This window comes from Haemaphysalis longicornis, unplaced genomic scaffold (assembly GCF_048455015.1).
Source record: "Haemaphysalis longicornis isolate Haplotype H1 unplaced genomic scaffold, Haemaphysalis longicornis Haplotype H1 scaffold_7, whole genome shotgun sequence".
Lineage (NCBI taxonomy): Eukaryota > Metazoa > Arthropoda > Arachnida > Ixodida > Ixodidae > Haemaphysalis > Haemaphysalis longicornis.
Genome location: NW_027526422.1, coordinates 118,803,074 through 118,809,339, shown reverse-complemented (window position 1 = coordinate 118,809,339; position 6,266 = coordinate 118,803,074). Strand labels below are relative to the sequence as shown.

The 6,266-nt window shown below is 41.1% G+C and overlaps 1 long non-coding RNA gene across 1 annotated transcript; it reads left to right on the top strand.

Annotated features, from left to right (window-relative positions):
- The first annotated feature begins 557 nt into the window (after positions 1-557).
- LOC144144969 (uncharacterized) lies at positions 558-5,401 on the top strand. The gene is made up of 3 exons (XR_013317388.1): positions 558-665; positions 3,390-3,450; positions 5,094-5,401. It is a non-coding gene; the product is annotated as an uncharacterized LOC144144969 (long non-coding RNA).
- Positions 5,402-6,266: the final 865 nt, after the last annotated feature.

Sequence of the window (6,266 nt, the reverse complement as noted above, 5' to 3'; positions counted from 1 at the left end):
CATTTTTTTGTCTGAAAGATTTTTGAGACTTTTGATATAGGCAATGGTAGTAAATACGTAAACAGTAGCGGTTCATATATTCTTTATTCTGCTGTGAATCCTCAGTGCGGTCTTGGCACGATTTTGTCAACATAAACTGGTTTGGGTTGAATGATTGATAGGCATATAGGACCGCCGCTCTGAGACTCCCAACAGCAGACATGCTGAATTTTGCAGGATCAGAATCAGCGACCCCTGCTCATGCCCTACAGCACACGTGGATATGTCATGCGCATTCTCTTCAGAGGATGTGCAGAATTTCATTTTGTTCTAGCGCTATCGTTCTAGACATGAGCGGATGTTGCAGGGCATTCAAACAGGATGACGTATTCCCATTTTAAGCAGTGTGCATTTTTTATTTAGGCCTCCCGTGTGTTTGCCGTAGCATGCGCCGTTGGTTCAGCTTCTCTGTGTAGGATGTGAGATATGACCTATACAAAAATTATTCTTTGATGACGTCAGCCCTAAAACGCCGAAGGGAAGTGTAAGTCTCCTGTAGGAACTATTTTTTTGACATTTTGTGCTTCGTTTGGTGGGTTTCTGATCTATAAAATGTCAGTGTATGTTGTACTAGCCCCACACCGGCGTTTGTACGTTCAATCTTGAAGTCATCAGTGACAAGCAGGGTAAGCGCTGCAACTTTATTTGGTTCGTTTTTTGTTAATGTGGGCCCATGCTTGAGAGAGGTCACGCCACCCTTTAGCCTCGGCGATAAACCAGAATATTTAAACCCAGCGTAACAAGAACTGGCCTGAACTTGATTGGCGGAACGTGGACTTACCGGAAATTTATTAATATTTTCTTGTTGTTAAAAAAATGAATGTTTAAAAAGATTTCCGCACCTCCTGAAGTTGTTTTTTAATAACGCGCCATTTTTCGGTTATTGCTGTGTCTTCTGAATTGATAGTGTTCCAAAGAAATCAAGAAGTCCTGTGAGCCCTCAGAAAGACGTCAAACGTTTAAATAACGCTAGGGACGTTAGGAGAGGCCTCAAAAGAAATGTGAGCAGTAGTTTCTTGAGCAAAACAAAGCAGACTGGGGGGTAGGTAAGGTTCACTTGTGCTGTACTCAGCTATTGTACAGGCACCGTATTTCTTGTAGATTGTCTAGAGTTGCTTTTTCATAAACATAAGGAGTGGCCTTCTTACCCAGTTACCGAAGTTTGTAGTAGAGATAGTAAAACTTTTGAAGGAGCAAGAAAGCAGCTGACTCCTAAAGGGTATTTTCGAGCATCACAAATGTTATGGCATACAGTTTACCAAAGTTTAAGATTCCAAATTTTTCCAACAAAAAGTAAGCACCTATTGTCACCCGTGCTTTCCTTTTGCAACGCTACTTTTATAGCGATACTGAATTACCAGCCCCCGACAAAATAGGGTAGACTTTGCGCCGGCTCGGAGAAAATAATTTTTCTCGTGTTCTAAACAACCTAACAGGTTGTCTGGTACTACAAACTAGCGTAAATAAAAAATAACTATTAAAACAACGTCACCCTCTCCGAATCCACACGCATGAAGATACCTTTGCTACTTTGCAATGCCTGACATTTATTAATTAAAATTCTCAATTATTCTTCTCAAAAAGAGCATTGATAAAGTATTTATCGTCTCCGTATATCGAGGGTTGTTGCAAAAAAAAAACGTGAAGACGTATCCACGGGTTTTATATTATGTCCTAAAGTTTAGTTTCCCAACGTCAACTGTTAAGAACAGATGTCCCTGTGCAGCAACATGGACGGGCGCTTGCGAGAAGGTTTTATTGTTATATTCCTCGCCGCATTAGTCACCGTAGGGGATTCAAAGATGGAATAATGTTATCCAGAAAAAAAAAGCCCAGTTTGTTCCGGGTATGCGTTCTACCTCTGCAGTAGTGCGTAAAAGTTGAGACAAAAGAAAAAGTCTGTACTACTTGTATTCTGAGCGTCCTACTGAAATTTTATTTTAAACGGCAACCATTGTGGCCGGCTGGTAACGGAAACACCTTGATGCGGCGCACTCCCAAGAAAACAGCTACACAAGCAGAATGTTTTTTTAATTGAAGAATAGATTGCATACAGTAAATAAAGCTTGATAACACGCTTAGTAAACACAGCCGTTTAAAAACATTCCGCGATAGCTAAAAGCACTGCGGGATGGCTATGAGGAAGTAAAAATATCAACAAAATGTAGTGCTGCTTTCTTACTCAGGACTACATAAGAGAATGCCGGGGCACGTCTCAGAAATTAGTCACTACAGCTCTGCGTATTCTGGTGGAAATTGGCCAAGCGGTGGGATGTAACCCGAAAGCAAATACTACTATTATACCCACGAAAGGCACTATTTAATCCAGTGCATGGAAGTTAGAGAAAACTCGGTTAAACAGACATTATTCAAAGCAAAAATAAACGTGACAAGAGCATCAGAATGCTCAGCTAATTTATTAGGTAGTTCAAGTCGACTCGGCATACGGATTGAACTGCTACTAGAGCCAGACGGATGGTATTTTGTAAATGTTCCCGTATTACGCCATCATTGCCTATAGATGAGAAATTTCGTTGATGCACATTCTTCAATACACCCTTCAGCAATTATTTGCTCAATGTCGCAAATAAGTGAAGTTAGTTTTCAGTTGACATATGTGACTTAGCCGTTATTTTCTGCTGCAGACATTTAAATTGTCCCTCTTTGTTGAATACAATTGATCTATATCGAATTCGAGGTTTTTTTTTAACAATTTCCCTACCTCTAGACAGTGCAGCGTTCCTTTATGGAACCTGTTCTATATAATATTGTTTTACAGTTTAATAGATACGACACAGATATCAATGAATACTATACATTAAGGCCCGAGTACTTCGGCAAAAAGTGCGGGCTCCTTTCTGGACGAAACAATTTTTTTGTGGCGTTGCATTGCCAGGACTGTACCTTAGAATGTTCAATTTGGTTCGTCGCCGTGCTAAAAAAATAGGCGTTTTATGGCATTTATGCCGCATAAAACAAAATAAACGAGTGATGGCGTTCACTTCAGTCTACCCGTGAGCACCCGTTGCTGCCTTAGCGCTTTATAAACTGTACATCACCGCAATCTGAATGAAGAAGTTTTATGCAAACACAAAATAGGTGTCAGACTCAAAAAAACTTTTCAGGCTTATTTTTGCGCCTTTTTTTCTGGGGAGGACCCAGGAGTCAATAGGAGATTTCGGTGAAAAAAGTTCGTATGCTGTCATTTACACTTCCTCTTGTATTGCGCCCGAGCGAGCACTGTTGCGCAAACCCGTTGTTTTTGCAATGCATCCGCTGTACAGGTGATGTTTATTGAAGTACGGCTTCAAAGCCTCTGCACAACATTTAGGCGCCTTTTTTTCTTACAGAAGGTTAAAATGAACCTCAGTGCTTCACTTTTCATTCTGGCATCAGCTCGGCTATTTTGTGGTAAGTTAGTATCTCACAAATAATTTCCTGCGATTACCTATTCCTCTCGCGGTAACAGAATTGGCGAGTGCGAAAACATGTTCTCAAGTCTTAGTTTAACGACTCCTAAAACATTGCAGTTAGCCGAGAGAATCCCAAGGGAAGAGGAGTACAAGGCGCTAAATAAAAATGGCATTGGGCGCATTTAAACAGTGTCGAGAACACTGATCCATCGCAAACTGCCCGCACTGTGCGTTATAAGGGAATGCTCAGCGAAGTGCGTAGCTGGTGCACCGACTTCTAAATCGCTAATGTTGGGAGTGTGGTGTGGGCCAACGTAAGGGAAGTGCTATGAAAGCGAAATAATAGGTATTCACATGAAATTTATGTTCAAAGTGTGTGACAGAAGGTGTGGGCTACTGTGGTCTCTGGTATTTTGTTCGGCAAACCTTTACTGTGATTTTTGTTGTTTCAAGTAGTATTTATTGCTTCTCTAACAATCGGCATTTACATAGATCGCTTCGTGTAACAGGTTGTTGAAAGCACTTCTTGTTTTCACTGACACAAATATTTCCTTTACGATATTCACTTGCCTTGCCATTTTGTTAAGGTTCTGTACAAGAATATTCAAACATCAGGAATAAGGTGAACAGTTAGTGTTTCATGGCAATGTAGGGCTTCATAGAAAAAGTTGGAGCGGGACCAGCAGGAGCATCAGCATGCTTTGGTTTACGTAATTATTATTATAAACGTTCCACCATAACCCCGTTTGCCAACAGTAGTTTGTAACCTAATATATTGTTCTAAGGTTTTCATAGGGGCGGGCTACGTCAGCCTTTTTCTTCTTGACTGATTGCTATCGCCTTCCGTTCAATTGCTTCCTGTGTCGTCCTCAATTTAAGTTCAACCCTCTTAGTGAGCCTGCAAGTAAGCCTGTGTTGGTATACTACTTTGAATGATTCACTTTGTCTCATGTTTTACAACCTTACATTTACCAACATAACCACGCAATATTTTCAACCGACGTTACCAAGTTTACGCAGGTTGACCAACGTCAACGCATTTTGTCGTGGTATTCACTTTATTCGTAGAAGTACCAGTACCGCAGCGATTTATTCTACACTATGCTGGTTTACCGCTCTTAAAATATTAGTAAGAAGCATTTTAACATAGCCTATTTTTTGTTTAGAAAGCATTTGTTTGTAGTATATTGTGTGTACCTATTTTTATTGTTGTGAAGATTGTAGAATACGCACAACCTGGACTAGGGTGAGGTGCGTAGCCAGGAGATGACTTTTTCGGGGTCAGAACACCTCCTGAGTTTTCAGGAGCAGGGCTCCTCTGCTCTTTCAGCCTCTTTTCACCATGTTATTTACACATCGAGATCCAGGGTACAAAAATAAAAAAAGAAAAAGAAAAGGCATGTAGATTTATTCAACCAGGAAACCGAGTCACATTATTTGGGCGCAAGATGCCTTCTTAGTGGTTATGTTGGCAGAAAATACCCCGCGAAAAATATTTCTGGCTACGCCAATGACCAGGACCACCTATTCTAGCTTCCTCATGTAACACTTGCGCTCTGCAGGCACATACAGTGAATAAATAAGCCACAAAAGAGTGTTTCTGTTTAATTATTTTACAAAATCTTTGTCTTGGTTGCGCAGCGGTCATCTGCCACAGTATTAACGTGCCGACGGAAAACGAGCGATCAGGTCGAGCGGATGGAGATGACGGCATTCTCGACAGCATCGGCAACCTCTTATCACCCAGCACATGGATCGGGGCCTTGTTGAGTTGGATACCCACCAGCTGGATCGAGACCTTCCTCAGCCTTCTGCCAACCAGCTGGGCTAACACCATAATTAGCTGGATCACGTAGAAGAAGCCACGAATAACGGGCTTTTACCATACGACTGCAAATGATAAAGCTGTGTAATTACCGCGAGTAATAAAAAGTCACCATGGTCAGGCACGGTAACATAGCGACTCCTTGTTTTTCACTGCTATTCGGTGGGTTTTTTGAAATACTTCTTGTTAAAACTTGCGAGAAGCTTGGGATTAATTTGTTCCACAAATTAGTCTGATCCTACGTTTTGGTCACAGCCTTTTCATACAGCCTTTTCACAGCATTTTTAGTAGTCTAGTGCCACGCAAAATCAATCATAGAACGGAATTTCTATCGCTTAGCTGCTTTGAGAGTTTTCGTCGCGGCTTGGCGCCTGGAGGAACACTGATTTTGCAAAAAGACGACTGCTGTATAAAATGTCAATATATTGAGTTTTGTTACTTAGGTAATGTACCCATTCCAGGACACAGCCCAAATACAGGAATATAAACACGAAGAAAATGAAGCCGATCTCTGGCAAGGAAACAATTCTTCGGTCACAATATTTCATATATGGCACTATATTTCATAAGAGGTCAAACGTAAGAACTCACAACAATATATATAGTGAATGTGATAGAACTTGTGTCTATTCACAATGTGTGTCCTCTAATTATCATGAATGTTCTCTTTATTTTCCCTTTTTTCCTCTGTTACTTTGAATTTGCACATACAGATGTAGGCGTTGCCAAAAAACAGGGCACTTGGCGGGATAGTCTTAGTCACAAGCATCACGGCTTCTCGTGTAATATTTACGCTCTACCTATTCACGTGGGCCTAAGCACATACCTCTAACTCACGTTTCTACAGGGAAGGTCATAGCACGCTCCGAAGTTCCGCTCTTAGGCAGTTTTAGCCATTGTTTTGTTCCGTTGCTTATGCAACCTCGCGTCCGAGCTAAATTTTAGGTCAATTACTTCGCTTTTATTTTCTTTCTGGCCTCTACTAGCAT